We start from the raw sequence: 20,590 nt of genomic DNA, 5'->3' as shown, positions 1-20,590 counted from the left end.
GTCGGTATACTGACAGCCGGCATCCCAACAGCCAGTACTGTATATCATATGTATTCCCACCTGACAGTGGCTTCATCTGAGCAACAGTGATTCTACTATACTGTGTGTCTCATATCAGCCATTGGAAATACTGGTGGATTTTTCAAAGATTGCTTTTCCTCTCAGGCATTTGACACTTATTGTGTTATTTAATTATATTAAGGGTCGTTTCAAATTCTACTTTAATGTAACATGAGAAAAACAGCCTCAGCCTGATATAAAACCTGTTTGATAAGTGTTAACACAGGATCATACTGTATGCATTTCTCACCAATCTCACAGGTAGGAGCCGTCACTGTGATGACACCAGAACATTTTATATTTTTATTCTCATGTGCCTAAATTTCACGTAAATGAGCCATTAAACATCTTCATCCATTGTCTTAGATACATTGTAAGCTAACTCTACAATAACTCTAACCCTAGCTGCAGTCTAACCTTAATCCTGACTGAGGACTAATGGTGGGTACACACTAGGCGAAATGCTCTATGAGCGATGTTACCTAGTGTATCCCCCTCCCGGACTGGGGCGGTCGGCGGCAGTGCGTACACACTGAGCAATATGACGACCATATCACTCAGTGAGATCACGCCGTGCATGCAGTGTTTGGACGACAGTCCAAATTGAGCTGCATGCACGGCCAACAACGAGGGTCGTTAATGACCTGCGGGGCCGCACATCCCTCGTCGTCAGGGGCATACACACTGGCCAACATAGCAAACGACGTCGCTCAGGAAGGGTGAACGTCGTTACTTTCTCACCAAGTGTGTATGCACCTAACCCTAAAGTCTTGTGTCCACATTCTAGTGTCAACATTCACAATGTTGCCATTACTGTATGTCACTGTCAACATTCTGGATGTCTACATAATGACTACATAGTACATACCTCTACATTTTCAGTGCATAAGATACCTAACCTTTGACAGGAAACCTATTTACCCTCTTTCCAGAAAATGACCTAAACACAGCCTACTTATAAAGAATGACACATCACTAAGCAATAGAAAGAAAGAATATAGCCACAACCTTTATATCAGTATCCAACCTTTACATCTTAAGAGTAGGGGCATACTGAGCTGGCAGTTGCCCCTAGCAGACATGGATATCCAAATTCCAAAGGCCTTTTCCATAACAACTTTAACAGTCGCAAATATAAATATTTCCAAATATATATTCTGTACATTCCATATTTACATTCTTCATAAATATTGCTGAAACAAATCACATTCCACATTTTGTTTTAATACCATTTGTATATATAACAGAACAGATCCACAGTCCATCGTACGGTGCTCCTACCTCTCTTTAGACTCCAAACTTGGTGGATAACCACTAATTTGTTCCCCATAACCAGTCAGAAATTGTTTGTTTTTTAATTACTTAATTATGCTTAGATTTTTTTTTTAACTATTTAAGTATTTTATATATATATATATATATATATATATATATATATATATATATATATATATATTTATATATAGAAAGATATATAATGTCGGAATAAAGGCGGCACTCACAAGTCTTCGTAACGTTAAACAAAATTTAACGGAGGATCCAACACATATGTAGTGCAAGTACAAAACATATACAGTATATGCAGTGAGACTCCCCTCACAATCAATTCATTATACTCACCTGCATCGGCCACTCCTCACGTCCAACACCATGCATCAAGACCGACCGCACAATCAAATATTGCCACAATAATATGTTACATACATTTATAAAATAACCTTCATAATTTTAAATGTATATGACACATATTGAACATATTGAAATGTTATGCACTTATGCAGATCACATTTCCTCATTACCAGCCCCAGGGACATGTGGTACCCCAGAAAGCGGTGTGCAGGCCCCTTTAAGACCTGACTCGCAGGTCCGCAGCAGCACAGGGGGAGAGTGCGGCACAGGAGGATTTAAAGCTGGGACCCTGGTCCGATCACAAGGTCGAGATGTGGACCGCTGATTGGACAGGGGCAGCCTGGGAGAACAGAGCCTTGTGGGAAGAGTCAGACAAAGGTGTAGCAGTGCAGAGTGAGAGAGGAGGTGTGGGAACGCTTGCACGCAGAGCTGAATGGGACCAAGTGAAAACCATGGGACGCTGGGCAGTGAGAACAGCACTGCAGAGTACAAGCAGCGGGGTGTTGACAGAGAGACAAGTGCCCGGTGAGCCGGTGTTGAGATGCCGTAGCCGGAGACCGAACACTGCCAGGCCTGCGGAGAGGTGCGGATGCCACGGCCATCTTGGGATTAAAAGGAGCCATTAAGGACTGGCTGAGCAAGTGCACACCTCTACTCAAGAGGGTCTGAGTGAGTACAAAAGCATACAAACAACAAGAGCCATGGGCAAGCTTGATACCCAGGTTAAGGGTCCTCTATCCATATCTGTGAATGTAAAGGGTTTTGACAACATATGCCACATTGAAAAACGTTAAACATTGTAACACCACATTCCACCAGCAAGGAGTTTATTGAGGCAACCCTTTCCTATTTCACATTGAGACTATGAGATTCATTGAAACTGAGTTGTGGTACCAGCCCAAATACAGACATTTATCATAAAAGACTGAGTTTGTGACAAGTTTGTATATTGGGGGTCATTCCGACCCGTTCGCACTCAGCGGTTTCTCGCTGCGGTGCGAATGGGTCCGGAATGCACATGCGCGGCAGTTGCAATGCGCATGCATGACATTGCCCGGCGACAGGGGTCGCCGGGTTACGTCGCGTCCTACGAAGAAAGCGGTCGCAGAGCCGACCGCAAGAAGATTGACAAGAAGAAGGCGTTCCTGGGCGGATCCTGACCGTTGGCTGCCGTTTTCGGGGAGTGGTAAGGAAAACGCAGGCGTGTCAAGAAGAACGGAGGGCGGATGTCTGACGTCAAAGCCGGCCCCAGCATCGCAGAGATCGTGGCACAGGGTAAGTAGGTATAGGGCTGGTCTTGTTTTGCTTGAATTTTTTTTAGCTTAGCAGGGCTGCACACGCGATCGCAGCCCTGCTAAGCTAAAATACACTCCCCCATAGGCGTGTACTAGTTGATCGCTGCAGCAGCAAAAAGTTGCTGGCTTTGATCAACTCGGAATGACCACCTTTGCCCTGTTAGCAGGAACAAGACAGAGGGCCTAATTCAGACCTGATCGTAGCAGCAAATTTGTTAGCAGATGGGCAAAACCATGGCCCTCATTCCGAGTTGTTCGCTCGCTAGCTGCTTTTAGCAGTATTGCAAATGCTAGGCCGCCGCCCTCTGGGAGTGTATCTTAGTTTAGCAGAATAGCGAATGAAAGATTAGCAGAACTGCTACTAAATATTTCCTTGCAGTTTCTGAGTAGCTCCAGACCTACTCCTAGATTGCGATCACCTCAGTCCGTTTAGTTCCTGCTTTGACGTCCCAAACACGCCCTGCGTTCGGCCAACCACTCCCCCGTTTCTCCAGCCACTCCTGCGTTTTTACCTGGCATGCCTGCGTTTTTTTAGCACACTCCCTGAAAATGGCCAGTTTCCGCCCAGAAACACCCACTTCCTGTCAATCACACTACGATCACTCGAGCGATGAAAAAACGTTGCTCGAGCTTGTGTAAATCTACAAAGTTTTGTGTTAAATTACTTAGCGCATGCGCGCTGCGTACCATGCACATTTTCCACCTAATTGCTGCGTTGTGAAAAACATCAACGAGCGAACAACTCGGAATGACCACCCATGTGCACTGCAGGTGTGGCAGAGATAACATGTGCAGAGAGAGTTAGATTTGGGTGGGTTATTTTGTTTCTGTGCAGGGTAAATACTGGCTGCTTCATTTTTACACTGCAATTTAGATTTCAGTTTGAACACACCCCACCCAAATCTAACTCCAACCAATCAGTGTTGAGGTAACATTTATAAAGTGCATTCTAAAAAATTATGCGTAGTAGCTGGCTTACTTCTTCACACATTTCACTGCTTTATGAATAGACCCCTATGTGATTCCAGTTATTTCATGTCAGTATTTGTGATTCTAATTAACGTGTTCATCTGTGATTCCAATGATATTCTGCCATTTCTTTGTGATCCCAATTAATTGTCTTTTGCATATTGTATGCTCCTTTGTGGTGTGAACTGTAACCAATTGTCTTCTCTTTGTTCATCATTTTCACCCAAATTCTTTTTTTTGTGATCATCCAAATTTAATGCTAACTAATCATCATCTCCAATCAAAAGTTCATTGCCAGGGCAGGCAACAGGGGGGGGGTCAAAGGGGACACCTATACCTGGCCCCAAAGATCAGGGGGACCCCACAGGATGAGCCACTTAGTGCACGGCAGGGATGTGAGTCTTCTTGTCAAATAAGACAGCAAACTGTAGGCGGTGTGGGACCAGCCTCAGAGTGACAGGAGCCTCTCACACAGTGACTGTGCAGTGCAAGTGTGCGCCCGGTCTTCTGGGTTTAGCTCTGTTGCAGGCAGTTATGGGACATGGCAGAAGCTCCACTAGCTAGGATTCCTGTGCCCTGCGCCAGCCTTTTCTGGATGGGTGTGAGGGCTGCATGGTACCTGCTGTGCGCTGTTCATGTGTGGATTCTTGGGGGGTGCAGCGCAAGTGAGTCTCTCCCCGGGGTAAGAGTGGATTGATGAGGGGATACAGGGCTTTAGGATGGGGTGTAGGTGCTGAGAAAGCATGAAGTTATTGAGGAAAGCCGGACTGTGGGGTGTGTGGGAGGAAGGAGAGAGGGAGGCACAGACTGTGGTATGCATATATCTATGCATATCAGGGACGTGAGTTGAGCTAAATGGCTCAGGAGGCACCGGCTAGCACCAGAGCCACTTTTACACGCAAGCTATGAGCCAAAGGGTACATGTGGGCATCATACACAGGTGCAGCAGTATAAACTCCTGGAAATTTGGTGAGTTTTGATCAGAGATGTGCGGAAAAGATAGGCACCTCACCTGCCATAGACTTTTTACTCCAGAGATTTTACTATAAAAATGATTAGAATAATGCAAAGCAGATATTTCAAACAAATTCATTGTATTTTTCATATACTTTATATAGTCAAAACTCTGGCACAATTGTTAGTATGACAGGAAAGGCTCTGCCTCACCTGCCTCACCCCACCGCACGTCACTGGTGCATATATATATATATATATATATATATATATATATATAAAAAATCTGAGGGGGGCCCAGAGATATCACTATACAGGGCCCCAAGATTTCTGTTGCCGGCCCTGTTCATTGCAGCTCAATGAGAGACATCCTGTTGGGATTGCTGACTCACTTCTGGTTCTTATCAATCTATCCTACCTGTCTGAACATGGGGAACATGGTTCAAACATTTCAGGGAAAACATAGCCACCCAACACCTGTGACACCGCTCTCAACCACTAAGACATACCCGCCAACCCCAGGATGTTATAGACACAGCAATGCCAGGTAAGTGGTAAGTGGTTAAAGGTAATACCCTCCTTAGCTACCTGTGCACTCATAGCTACCTGTGAATGGGCATCATACATCACAGGTTTTCAGGAACACTGGCCATCCCCACCCCCAGCCTGTCAGTCAGGCTGCAGCTTTGGGGAACTGCGAGACATTGTGCAGTAGAAGACCGGCATATGCGCAGTACAGATCCATCAGCCACTCTGAATCAGGCCCTGTACAATGATTGGAGAACTGGGGAAAATAAAGGTCCTCATACTGCGGATAACGGTTGTGATTATCGGCAGACCGCACATACGCAGCACTATGCATATGCTCGGTGCATAGCCACTTCTCCCTGTCAGTGACGTGGGTGTTGCTGGGTTCAGCTGAGAGGCTGCCTCGCGCACACACACACACATATTATAGGTGTGTCACCCGACTTCCGTACTATGATGATGCGTGAGTATGATGGAGGGACATCTGTTTCTGGCAGATCTTTTGCACACAGCATGGGATAGGTATAAGGGACAATAGTAATAATGATGGTTGTGCCTGCAGATGGATAACCAGTGGGCGGTGTGATTATATACATGAAGCCGGGCATATACTCGAATAAATCTGGCAGACTCACGCGTGAGCACTGGTGGCCTCTGTGCATTCCACAGAGTGTAAAAAATTGCCAATGGGGTGCAAGGATTTGGGAAAGGGGAATCCTATCCTTTAGTTTACACTCCTGTACAAATAAATATCTGTTTTCTTGGAATCCCTCAGTTTCTCTGGCAGGCCACAGGGACATAGGAATCGTATAATAAACCATATAGCATTATCTGGAGTCTCGTTAAGTACAGATGATGAAGAATGAGTCCTCTAGATGAAGGGCATTATAATGAGTCGCTCGCAGTGTTGGTGCCAGGCGCAGTTGCCCGAGGTTTTAAGTCTGCGCATGAGACGCACATCGCATATCTCCCGATTGTCAGCTCTCAGTGACGCAGCAGAGAAACGGACACGGGGGGGCCGGATGTAATGAAGTCCGAGATGGCTGGAGGTGCAGGTTCCTGGTTGAACTCGGATGTTTTTTGAAGCAGCAATCATGTAGAAGGTAAAACCATGCCTTGTAAATGATTGCCGCTTTTAGAAAATGTTCAGAGAGTTCGGCCCAGGAATCCACAACTCCGATCAACTCGCCTTTTCATTACATCTGGTCCTGGGTCTGTGTATCTTAGTGGGCATTCCCTGGAGGTTACATAGGGTGAGCATATGCTGTTGTGTCACGGGCGTGTCGCTGTAAGCAGCTGTGTCCATAGGCGTGCGCAGCAAATTTTATTAGGGGGTGCACCGTCAGAGGGGTGTGTCTAGCACCGCCTTTTGGGCGTGTTTAGCACCATCTATTGACGGTCAACGCAATATAAAATATCCACCCTTGTAATAATGCAGATACATTGTCAGATGTTGTGGTGTGCACCAAACAAACACCCCTGATGGCAATCACTGCAATATACACTGCTCCTCCTCAGCCTGGTCTGGCTCCCCCACTCTTTCCCCTGCAAGCTGCAGCAGCTTACTTACAATTCAGTCACTCACTGACACTGACAGTCGCAGACTAGTACTGCTGCTGCTGGAAAAACGAGCGACGTGTCAATGCTGCTGTGGACCGCCTGCCAGTATTGAATTTGTCTTCCTAAGAGAAACGCTGGCGGCATGCTGATCCTCATCAGTGGCTGACGGCATAGCATAGAAGGAGAGAGGTGGGCATGTGGCGGGTGTGATGGGTGGGCGCTGTTTTTGTACATGGAGGTGGAGCCGAGAGTTTGAAAGCTGGTGGCAGTGGCACCCTTGATTAACCCAGGCGTCCAGTCAGTAATGCAGTCCTGACAGGGTGCAGCGCAGAGGGGACAGTAATCAGCCTGCTCGGCGATCGCTACATCAGGCATGTGAGATCGAGGTTCCAGACATTAGGTGGTGCCTGTGCGCACCAGGCACCCCCCCTGCGCACACCTATGGCTGTGTCCAAAGATGCACAACCGCTTACACAGGATGGAGAAACTGCATCTGCCATAGGGTTGCTGCAGGTTTTACTGGTGCATAAGTTGCTGCACCAAAGGTCTGCAGATGCACCGAGATGGATTTGCACCGCCACAAAACGTGTGCCTCAGTATTCGCAAAATTGGCCATGGCAGTAGCCTAAAGAGGCAGACTCCTCTGCGTCAGGGACATGCGGTGAGGTAAATGGCTCAGGAGGCACTGGCTAACCCCAGAGCCAGATTACACACAACATATGAGCCAAAGGGTGCATGTGGGCATTATACACAGGTGCAGCAGTATATACTGCAGGAAATTTGCTGAGTTTTGATCAGAGATCTGTGGACAAGGCAGGCACTGCCTCCCCTGCCATAGACTTTTTACTCCAGAGATTTGACTATAAAAATGCCCAATGGGAGTGTATATTCACCATGCAAGTGTGCGATCGCATGTGACGCCGCGCTGCAAAAAATCCCTCAGTCAGCGGACAGCTGCAAATCCGTTGGCACCTCACTCACCATTGAATGGTTTTTCCAGTGTGTGCTGTATCTGCGCATCCCAGGACTTACTCCTACAGTGCAATGAGAACAGGCTGGTCGGGTCCAGGGAGGAAGTCACACACCCTACTTGAAACCACTTGGGAACTCCTGCGTTTTCCCTGACACTTCCAGTAAACGGTCAGTTACCACCCACAACCACAAAAGGCCTCCTCCTGTCAATCATCTTGCGAACGCCCGTGTGATTGAAATTTTCACACCAGCCTGTCGCTGTCCGGCGATGCCTGTTGTTGTTTGCCGACACGCGTGCACATTGCTGATTGGCCGCTGTGCAAAAATAAAACAGCAGCGATCAGATCTGAATTACCCCCCTGTTAGGTATCTTCTATTTGCCAATTAGCATATAGCTCTGAATCAGACCCTCAATCCCTGCATCCACAATAGTTCCACCACTGGGAGTATAATACACAATATATACCTGTTTAATCTCATTTCTTACAGACTATTAAAATGTCATCTTTCGAAATGAGTTTGTGGTAATCAAAGCAACACATAGTATGCAAATTATTTGTCTCTTCGCAGCAAAGCATTCTGGGTATTGTGCAGTACTTGCACTCTATTGTCCAGTCTCTCTAACTGAAAAGAGAGGAGTGTATTGTGCACCCATGGCCACGGATAATTAGTGTTAACCATCCTTCTCTTGGGGTTGAGCTATTGACCAATGAATGTCTAATGAGGTCAGTACTGCTAACACCACAAAACAACACAAAAAGCATCACTAGTGTGTAAATACTATGTAGGTGCAATTTTTGGAACCAAGATTACTAAAAGTTAAAAAACAGAAAAAAAATGCTTAGATAAGTAAGACTACAGTTATGATAAGTGGATAATGTCGATGTGTTTTTGTTTTAAATAATATTGCATAATTATGTTTATATGTGGAAGTAGGTGTTAGGTGAATAGCACTTAAAGATGCTTTATTGTTAGAATAAAACTTTTTATTAAATGTATATAGACTTTTTTTAATGTTTTTTTTTTTTTTACTATAGAAAAATGCATGGTTTCATTTTAGGCATTTGCACATATGTCAGAGGTGTATTCAACAGAGCAGTGGTTCTCAAACTCGGTCCTCAGGACCCCACACAGTGCATGTTTTGCAGGTAACCCAGCAGGTGCACAGGTGTATTAATTACTCACTGACACATTTTAAAAGGCCCACAGGTGGAGCTAATTATTTCACTTCTGATTCTGTGAAGAGACCTGCAAAACATGCACCGTGTGGGGTACTGAGGACTGAGTTTGAGAACCTGTGCAATAGACTTTTGAACTAATTGCAGTGGAGTCATATAATATGCAATTCATGTGTCTAGAGCACATGTTCTCAAACTCGGTCCTCAGGACCCCACATGGTGCATGTTTTGCAGGTCTCCTCACAGAATCACAAGTGAAATAATTAGCTCCACCTGTGGACCTTTTAAAATGTGTCAGTGAGTATTTAATACACCTGCGCACCTGCTGGGTTACCTGCAAAACATGTACTGTGTGGAGTCCTGAGGACCGAGTTTGAGAACCACTGGTCTAGAGACTAGATCACAGGTTCTCAAACTCGGTCCTCAGGACCCCACACGGTGCATGTTTTGCAGGTCCCCTCACAGAATCACAAGTGAAATAATTAGCTCCACCTGTGGACCTTTTAAAATTTGTCAGTGAGTAATTAATACACTTCTGCACCTGCAGGGTCATCTACAAAACATGCACTGTGTGGGGTCCTGAGGACCGAGTTTGATGGTCTAGATCAGGCATTCCCAACCATGGTCCTCAAGGCACATTAACAGTGCATGTTTTAGTGATATCCAGGCTTCAGCACAGGTGACATAATTAGTAGGGATGAGCGGGTTCGGTTCCTCGGAATCCGAACCCGCCCGAACTTCATGTTTTTTTACACGGGGCCGAGCGACTCGGATCTTCCCGCCTTGCTCGGTTAACCCGAGCGCGCCCGAACGTCATCATCCCGCTGTCGGATTCTCGCGAGGCTCGGATTCTATCGTGAGACTCGGATTCTATATAAGGAGCCGCGCGTCGCCGCCATTTTCACACGTGCATTGAGATTCATAGGGAGAGGACGTGGCTGGCGTCCTCTCCGTTTATAGAGAAGAGAGTGAGACAGTAGAGAGAGACACAGTAGTAATTTTGGGGAGCATTAGGAGGAGTACTAGTTACTTGCTGAAGTGATAGATAGTGTGACTGTATATTATCTGACTTGTGGGGGAGACACTGACAGTGGGGAGCAGTTAGAGTCTGAGAGCAGGACTCAGGAGTACATATAACGTACAGTGCACACTTTTGCTGCCAGAGTGCCACACTGCCATTGTGACCACACTGACCACCAGTATAATATATATTGTGATTGTCTGCTTAGGAGTACTACTTGCAAGTTGCTGATAGTGTGACCAGTGACCTGACCACCAGTCACCACCAGTTTATATATATATATATATATATATATAATTGTATATAATATATATATATAATATTGTATACCACCTACCCGTGGTTTTTTTTTTTCTTTCTTCTTTATACATACTACTATAGTAGCTTACTGTAGCAGTCTGCGGTGCTGCTGAGCTGACTGTGTCCAGCAGGTCCGTCATCAGTCATTACATAATAAATATATATACCTGTCCGGCTGCAGTACTAGTGATATTATATATATATATATATATATATATTGATTTCATCTCATTATCATCCAGTCTATATTAGCAGCAGACACAGTACGGTAGTCCACGGCTGTAGCTACCTCTGTGTCGGCAGTCGCTCGTCCAACCATAATTGTATACCACCTACCCGTGGTTTTTTTTTCTTTCTTCTTTATACATACTACTATAGTAGCTTACTGTAGCAGTCTGCGGTGCTGCTGAGCTGACAGTGTCCAGCAGGTCCGTCATCAGTCATTACATAATAAATATATATACCTGTCAGGCTGCAGTACTAGTGATATTATATATATATATATATATATATATATATATATATTGATTTCATCTCCTTATCATCCAGTCTATATTAGCAGCAGACACAGTACGGTAGTCCACGGCTGTAGCTACCTCTGTGTCGGCAGTCGCTCGTCCATCCATAATTGTATACCACCTACCCGTGGTTTTTTTTTTTCTTTCTTCTTTATACATACTACTATAGTAGCTTACTGTAGCAGTCTGCGGTGCTGCTGAGCTGACAGTGTCCAGCAGGTCCGTCATCAGTCATTACATAATAAATATATATACCTGTCCGGCTGCAGTACTAGTGATATTATATATATATATATATATATATATATATATATTGATTTCATCTCCTTATCATCCAGTCTATATTAGCAGCAGACACAGTACGGTAGTACACGGCTGTAGCTACTTCTGTGTCGGCAGTCGCTCATCCATCCATAATTGTATACCACCTACCCGTGGTTTTTTTTTTTCTTTCTTCTTTATACATACTACTATAGTAGCTTACTGTAGCAGTCTGCGGTGCTGCTGAGCTGACAGTGTCCAGCAGGTCCGTCATCAGTCATTACATAATAAATTTATATACCTGTCCGGCTGCAGTACTAGTGATATTATATATATATATATATTGATTTCATCTCCTTATCATCCAGTCTATATTAGCAGCAGACACAGTACGGTAGTCCACGGCTGTAGCTACCTCTGTGTCGGCAGTCGCTCGTCCATCCATAATTGTATACCACCTGCCCGTGGTTTTTTTTTTCTTTCTTCTTTATACATACTACTATAGTAGCTTACTGTAGCAGTCTGCGGTGCTGCTGAGCTGACAGTGTCCAGCAGGTCCGTCATCAGTCATTACATAATAAATATATCTACCTGTCCGGCTGCAGTACTAGTGTGATATAATATATATTGATTTCATCTCATTATCATCCAGTCTATATTAGCAGCAGACACAGTACGGTAGTCCACGGCTGTAGCTACCTCTGTGTCGGCAGTCGCTCGTCCAACCATAATTGTATACCACCTACCCGTGGTTTTTTTTTTTTCTTTCTTCTTTATACATACTACTATAGTAGCTTACTGTAGCAGTCTGCGGTGCTGCTGAGCTGACAGTGTCCAGCAGGTCCGTCATCAGTCATTACATAATAAATATATATACCTGTCAGGCTGCAGTACTAGTGATATTATATATATATATATATATTGATTTCATCTCCTTATCATCCAGTCTATATTAGCAGCAGACACAGTACGGTAGTCCACGGCTGTAGCTACCTCTGTGTCGGCAGTCGCTCGTCCATCCATAATTGTATACCACCTACCCGTGGTTTTTTTTTTCTTTCTTCTTTATACATACTACTATAGTAGCTCAATGTAGCAGTCTGCGGTGCTGCTGAGCTGACAGTGTCCAGCAGGTCCGTCATCAGTCATTACATAATAAATATATATACCTGTCCGGCTGCAGTACTAGTGATATTATATATATATATATATATATATATATATTGATTTCATCTCCTTATCATCCAGTCTATATTAGCAGCAGACACAGTACGGTAGTCCACGGCTGTAGCTACCTCTGTGTCGGCAGTCGCTCGTCCATCCATAATTGTATACCACCTACCCGTGTTTTTTTTTTTTTCTTTCTTCTTTATACATACTACTATAGTAGCTTACTGTAGCAGTCTGCGGTGCTGCTGAGCTGACAGTGTCCAGCAGGTCCGTCATCAGTCATTACATAATAAATATATATACCTGTCCGGCTGCAGTACTAGTGATATTATATATATATATATATATATTGATTTCATCTCCTTATCATCCAGTCTATATTAGCAGCAGACACAGTACGGTAGTACACGGCTGTAGCTACCTCTGTGTCGGCAGTCGCTCGTCCATCCATAATTGTATACCACCTACCCGTGGTTTTTTTTTTTCTTTCTTCTTTATACATACTACTATAGTAGCTTACTGTAGCAGTCTGCGGTGCTGCTGAGCTGACAGTGTCCAGCAGGTCCGTCATCAGTCATTACATAATAAATATATATACCTGTCCGGCTGCAGTACTAGTGATATTATATATATATATATTGATTTCATCTCCTTATCATCCAGTCTATATTAGCAGCAGACACAGTACGGTAGTCCACGGCTGTAGCTACCTCTGTGTCGGCAGTCGCTCGTCCATCCATAATTGTATACCACCTACCCGTGGTTTTTTTTTTCTTTCTTCTTTATACATACTACTATAGTAGCTTACTGTAGCAGTCTGCGGTGCTGCTGAGCTGACAGTGTCCAGCAGGTCCGTCATCAGTCATTACATAATAAATATATCTACCTGTCCGGCTGCAGTACTAGTGTGATATAATATATATTGATTTCATCTCATTATCATCCAGTCTATATTAGCAGCAGACACAGTACGGTAGTCCACGGCTGTAGCTACCTCTGTGTCGGCAGTCGCTCGTCCATCCATAATTGTATACCACCTACCCGTGGTTTTTTTCTTTCTTTCTTCTTTATACATACTACTATAGTAGCTTACTGTAGCAGTCTGCGGTGCTGCTGAGCTGACAGTGTCCAGCAGGTCCGTCATCAGTCATTACATAATAAATATATATACCTGTCCGGCTGCAGTACTAGTGATATTATATATATATATATATATATTGATTTCATCTCCTTATCATCCAGTCTATATTAGCAGCAGACACAGTACGGTAGTCCACGGCTGTAGCTACCTCTGTGTCGGCAGTCGCTCGTCCATTCATAAGTATACTAGTATCCATCCATCTACATTGTTTACCTGAGGTGCCTTTTAGTTGTGCCTATTAAAATATGGAGAACAAAAATGTTGAGGTTCCAAAATTAGGGAAAGATCAAGATCCACTTCCACCTCGTGCTGAAGCTGCTGCCACTAGTCATGGCCGAGACGATGAAATGCCAGCAACGTCGTCTGCCAAGGCCGATGCCCAATGTCATAGTACAGAGCATGTAAAATCCAAAACACCAAATATCAGTAAAAAAAGGACTCCAAAATCTAAAATAAAATTGTCGGAGGAGAAGCGTAAACTTGCCAATATGCCATTTACCACACGGAGTGGCAAGGAACGGCTGAGGCCCTGGCCTATGTTCATGGCTAGTGGTTCAGCTTCACATGAGGATGGAAGCACTCAGCCTCTCGCTAGAAAACTGAAAAGACTCAAGCTGGCAAAAGCACCGCAAAGAACTGTGCGTTCTTCGAAATCCCAAATCCACAAGGAGAGTCCAATTGTGTCGGTTGCGATGCCTGACCTTCCCAACACTGGACGTGAAGAGCATGCGCCTTCCACCATTTGCACGCCCCCTGCAAGTGCTGGAAGGAGCACCCGCAGTCCAGTTCCTGATAGTCAGATTGAAGATGTCAGTGTTGAAGTACACCAGGATGAGGAGGATATGGGTGTTGCTGGCGCTGGGGAGGAAATTGACAAGGAGGATTCTGATGGTGAGGTGGTTTGTTTAAGTCAGGCACCCGGGGAGACACCTGTTGTCCGTGAGAGGAATAGGGCCGTTAACATGCCTGGTGAAAATACCAAAAAAATCAGCTCTTCGGTGTGGAAGTATTTCACCAGAAATGCGGACAACATTTGTCAAGCCGTGTGTTGCCTTTGTCAAGCTGTAATAAGTAGGGGTAAGGACGTTAACCACCTCGGAACATCCTCCCTTATACGTCACCTGCAGCGCATTCATAATAAGTCAGTGACAAGTTCAAAAACTTTGGGCGACAGCGGAAGCAGTCCACTGACCAGTAAATCCCTTCCTCTTGTAACCAAGCTCACGCAAACCACCCCACCAACTCCCTCAGTGTCAATTTCCTCCTTCCCCAGGAATGCCAATAGTCCTGCATGCCATGTCACTGGCAATTCTGACGAGTCCTCTCCTGCCTGGAATTCCTCCGATGCATCCTTGCGTGTAACGCCTACTGCTGCTGGCGCTGCTGTTGTTGCTGCTGGGAGTCGATGGTCATCCCAGAGGGGAAGTCGTAAGCCCACTTTTACTACTTCCACCAAGCAATTGACTGTCCAACAGTCCTTTGCGAGGAAGATGAAATATCACAGCAGTCATCCTGTTGCAAAGCGGATAACTGAGGCCTTGACAACTATGTTGGTGTTAGACGTGCGTCCGGTATCCGCCATTAGTTCACAGGGAACTAGACAATTTATTGAGGCAGTGTGCCCCCGTTACCAAATACTATCTAGGTTCCACTTCTCTAGGCAGGCGATACCGAGAATGTACACGGACGTCAGAAAAAGACTCACCAGTGTCCTAAAAAATGCAGTTGTACCCAATGTCCACTTAACCACGGACATGTGGACAAGTGGAGCAGGGCAGGGTCAGGACTATATGACTGTGACAGCCCACTGGGTAGATGTATGGACTCCCGCCGCAAGAACAGCAGCGGCGGCACCAGTAGCAGCATCTCGCAAACGCCAACTCTTTCCTAGGCAGGCTACGCTTTGTATCACCGGTTTCCAGAATACGCACACAGCTGAAAACCTCTTACGGCAACTGAGGAAGATCATCGCGGAATGGCTTACCCCAATTGGACTCTCCTGTGGATTTGTGGCATCGGACAACGCCAGCAATATTGTGTGTGCATTAAATATGGGCAAATTCCAGCACGTCCCATGTTTTGCACATACCTTGAATTTGGTGGTGCAGAATTTTTTAAAAAACGACAGGGGCGTGCAAGAGATGCTGTCGGTGGCCAGAAGAATTGCGGGACACTTTCGGCGTACAGGCACCACGTACAGAAGACTGGAGCACCACCAAAAACGCCTGAACCTGCCCTGCCATCATCTGAAGCAAGAAGTGGTAACGAGGTGGAATTCAACCCTCTATATGCTTCAGAGGTTGGAGGAGCAGCAAAAGGCCATTCAAGCCTATACAATTGAGCACGATATAGGAGGTGGAATGTACCTGTCTCAAGCGCAGTGGAGAATGATTTCAACGTTGTGCAAGGTTCTGCAACCTTTTGAACTTGCCACACGTGAAGTCAGTTCAGACACTGCCAGCCTGAGTCAGGTCATTCCCCTCATCAGGCTTTTGCAGAAGAAGCTGGAGGCATTGAAGGAGGAGCTAAAAGGGAGCGATTCCGCTAGGCATGTGGGACTTGTGGATGGAGCCCTTAATTCGCTTAACAAGGATTCACGGGTGGTCAATCTGTTGAAATCAGAGCACTACATTTTGGCCCCCGTGCTCGATCCTAGATTTAAAACCTACCTTGGATCTCTCTTTCCGGCAGACACAAGTCTGCTGGGGTTCAAAGACCTGCTGGTGACAAAATTGTCAAGTCAAGCGGAACGCGACCTGTCAACATCTCCTCCTTCACATTCTCCTGCAACTGGGGGTGCGAGGAAAAGGATCAGAATTCCGAGCCCACCCGCTGGCGGTGATGCAGGGCAGTCTGGAGCGACTGCTGATGCTGACATCTGGTCCGGACTGAAGGACCTGACAACGATTACGGACATGTCGTCTACTGTCACTGCATATGATTCTCTCACCATTGAAAGAATGGTGGAGGATTATATGAGTGACCGCATCCAAGTAGGCACGTCAGACAGTCCGTACTTATACTGGCAGGAAAAAGAGGCAATTTGGAGGCCCTTGCACAAACTGGCTTTATTCTACCTAAGTTGCCCTCCCACAAGTGTGTACTCCGAAAGAGATTTTAGTGCCGCCGCTCACCTTGTCAGCAATCTGCGTACGAGGTTACTTCCAGAAAATGTGGAGAAGATGATGTTCATTAAAATGAATTATAATCAATTCCTCCGTGGAGACATTGACCAGCAGCAATTGCCTCCACAAAGTACACAGGGAGCTGAGATGGTGGATTCCAGTGGGGACGAATTGATAATCTGTGAGGAGCGGGATGCACACGGTGATATATCGGAGGATGATGATGAGGTGGACATCTTGCCTCTGTAGAGCCAGTTTGTGCAAGGAGAGATTAATTGCTTCTTTTTCGGTGGGGGTCCAAACCAACCCGTCATTTCAGTCACAGTCGTGTGGCAGACCCTGTCACTGAAATGATGGGTTGGTTAAAGTGTGCATGTCCTGTTTATACAACATAAGGGTGGGTGGGAGGGCCCAAGGACAATTCCATCTTGCACCTCTTTTTTCTTTCATTTTTATTTGCGTCATGTGCTGTTTGGGGAGTGTTTTTTGGAAGGGCCATCCTGCGTGACACTGCAGTGCCACTCCTAGATGGGCCAGGTGTTTGTGTCGGCCACTAGGGTCGCTTAGCTTACTCACACAGCTACTTCATTGCGCCTCTTTTTTTCTTCTTTGCGTCATGTGCTGTTTGGGGAGTGTTTTTTGGAAGGGCCATCCTGCGTGACACTGCAGTGCCACTCCTAGATGGGCCAGGTGTTTGTGTCGGCCACTAGGGTCGCTTAGCTTACTCACACAGCTACCTCATTGCGCCTCTTTTTTTCTTCTTTGCGTCATGTGCTGTTTGGGGAGTGTTTTTTGGAAGGGCCATCCTGCGTGACACTGCAGTGCCACTCCTAGATGGGCCAGGTGTTTGTGTCGGCCACTAGGGTCGCTTATCTTACTCACACAGCTACCTCATTGCGCCTCTTTTTTTCTTCTTTGCGTCATGTGCTGTTTGGGGAGTGTTTTTTGGAAGGGCCATCCTGCGTGACACTGCAGTGCCACTCCTAGATGGGCCAGGTGTTTGTGTCGGCCACTAGGGTCGCTTAGCTTACTCACACAGCTACCTCATTGCGCCTCTTTTTTTCTTCTTTGCGTCATGTGCTGTTTGGGGAGTGTTTTTTGGAAGGGCCATCCTGCGTGACACTGCAGTGCCACTCCTAGATGGGCCAGGTGTTTGTGTCGGCCACTAGGGTCGCTTAGCTTAGTCATCCAGCGACCTCGGTGCAAATTTTAGGACTAAAAATAATATTGTGAGGTGTGAGGTATTCAGAATAGACTGAAAATGAGTGGAAATTATGGTTTTTGAGGTTAATAATACTTTGGGATCAAAATGACCCCCAAATTCTATGATTTAAGCTGTTTTTTAGGGTTTTTTGAAAAAAACACCCGAATCCAAAACACACCCGAATCCGACAAAAAAAATTCGGTGAGGTTTTGCCAAAACGCGGTCGAACCCAAAACACGGCCGCGGAACCGAACCCAAAACCAAAACACAAAACCCGAAAAATTTCAAGTGCACATCCCTAATAATTAGTAGCTCAGTTATTTTGATTTAACCATCTGTGCTGCAGCCTGGATATCACTAAAACCTGCACTGTTGGTGTGCCTTGAGGACCGTGGTTGGGAATGCCTGGTCTAGATCATACTTGCCTACCTGACCCTCTCCATGAGGGAGAAAATACTCTGTTCCTGGACTTTCCTGGTAATGTATGATTGCCATCCCCTGTGGTGAAACGCCTTTCTTATCAATTAACTAGCTCATTACAGGTGATGGCAATCATACATTACCAGGAAAGTCCAGGAACAGAGCATTTTCTCCCTCATGGAGAGGGTCAGGTAGGCAAGTATGGTCTAGATCACAGGTTCTCAATCTCGGTCCTCAGGACCCCACACAGTGCATGTTTTGCAGGTCTCCTCACAGAATCACAATTGAAATGATGAGCTCCACATGTGGGCCTTTAAAAATGTGTCAGTGAGTAATTAATACACCTGTGCACCTACTGGGTTACCTGCAAAACATGCACTGTGTGGGGTCCTGAGGACCGAGTTTGAGAACCTCTGGTCTAGATATACAGTACATAGGAGGTCTGGGGAAACCCTAGTGCTTTTTTGGACTCATTAAGATACACAGATGATTGTGGACATATTTAATCAGCGCTTTAGGAACAACAAGTTACTAATGTAAAATAATGCATTCCAATTAAAATGGTTTAGCTGGATTAATTACCACATGCGGCAGTCAATAAATGCACCTGAATGGGTAGAAGAGCATGGAGGCAATGCGCCTGATTCATGTAAGAAAAGTAGAAAAAGGAAGTATCTTTGTGTCTGGAACAAACTATGGGGTATATGCAATTGCGGGCGAATTGCGGCAATTTTTCGCCCGTTTTTTTAATTCGACACAATTTGACCGTCGAATTCCGGCAGGTCGGTATTCAATAAAAAACGGATTCGACAGTCCCGCTGTCGAAAAACGGCCGATTTGACGGATTTTGATCCGATTTTTAAAAATGGTCAAAAAACGGTAAAAAACCCGGAAAAAAAGGGGGGGTTGAAGGGGTCCCCACTCCTCCAGGGAACCCCGGCCAGGGGTGACTAGTTGGATATTTAATGCCATGGCCGCAGGGCGCTGTATAAAAGTGACCCCCGTCTGTGGCATTATCTGTCCAGCTAGTGGAGCCCGGTGCTGGTTGTTAAAATACGGGGGATTCACTGTCATTTTTTTCCCCGTATTTTGGCAACCAGGACCGGCTCAAAGAGTCCGAGGCTGGTTATGCTTAGGAGGGGGGACCCCACGCATTTTTTTTCCTGAATTTTACCCCATTCCATAAAAAATAAAAAAATAAAAATATTTTTAAAAATATATAAATAATACTTGTGCCTCCTAAATAGACAAACCAAGTACCTAATCCCTTCTAATATAAATAGATATGCTATTACCAATAAAAAAAAACACACAAAAAAACATGTTTTTAATTTTTTTTATTAGATTCCATCAGCAAAGTGTGGCGGATTGAAAATGACGAATTTACTGTCTAAAAGCACTGTTGTCGAATTTACAATCTTCAATTGAATATACTTTTGTCGAATTGCCGCATTTGTACCATTGCAGAAATGTTGAATTTGACAAATGTCGAATTTCAAAAAGTCGAATTTGGAATGGCAGTTTTTTGGGCGAAAAGTACTGTATTGCATTGTCGAAATTTTTTTTTTGCCGAAAATTTCCCGTTTTTCAACATTTTCAGGAATTCGACCGCAACAGCATATACCCCTATGTTGCCATGCAAGTGGGGAAATACATTTAGATGGTTTCTGTGCAGGGTAAATACTGGCTGATTTTACATGTAGCACACAGATGTTGCAATTTAGAGATCACTGTGAACACACCCCATCCAAATCTAACTCTTTCTGCACATGTTACATCTGCCCCACCTGCAGTACATGGTTTTGCCCAGTTGCTTGCTTTTTTTGCTTTACTTACAACATTAATCAGACCCCAATATATGTATTCGTGCAAACATTATAGCATACAGTATCTTTCTCATTTTCTAGTATATCACAGTATGTTATAATAACTCACTGCAAACTTTTTAGACTAATTGTTAGCACCCAACTGATGCAAAAGTGACAAATTCACACAATCTATATGTGCAATCGCATGAGGAGGGGCAGATAGCTGACAAGTGCCTGAGTATACCATGGGGTTCATGTACTAAGCAGCCATGATAAAAGTGGAGAAGTTGCCCTTGGCAACCAATCAGCTGCTCTGTATACTTTTATAACAAAAAGAAAAAATATATGAAGCGCCTGTGTCAGTGTTAAAGAAGATGAATATTCTTTTAAAGAACAATTGAGCCCACGTTCACTTAACTCAAGGGGCTGTATACACCCCTGCAATTTAGACAATAATTAAGAACAACAAAAGAGAAA

General features: G+C 44.9%; 1 protein-coding gene and 1 non-coding gene across 2 annotated transcripts in view; one reads left to right on the top strand and one right to left on the bottom strand.

The window, feature by feature from the left end:
- HDAC9 (histone deacetylase 9) overlaps positions 1 to 20,590 on the bottom strand; it is a 1,168,275-nt gene that overhangs the window by 824,625 nt on the left and 323,060 nt on the right. The gene's annotated exons all lie outside the window — the stretch shown is intronic.
- Positions 8,644 to 8,772, top strand: LOC134931373 (U4atac minor spliceosomal RNA). Its single transcript, XR_010179124.1, has one exon. It is a non-coding gene; the product is annotated as a U4atac minor spliceosomal RNA (small nuclear RNA).

This window comes from Pseudophryne corroboree, chromosome 5 (assembly GCF_028390025.1).
Source record: "Pseudophryne corroboree isolate aPseCor3 chromosome 5, aPseCor3.hap2, whole genome shotgun sequence".
Taxonomy (NCBI): domain Eukaryota; kingdom Metazoa; phylum Chordata; class Amphibia; order Anura; family Myobatrachidae; genus Pseudophryne; species Pseudophryne corroboree.
Note: the sequence above shows the minus strand (reverse complement) of the source record. Positions and strands in the feature narration are given on the sequence as shown.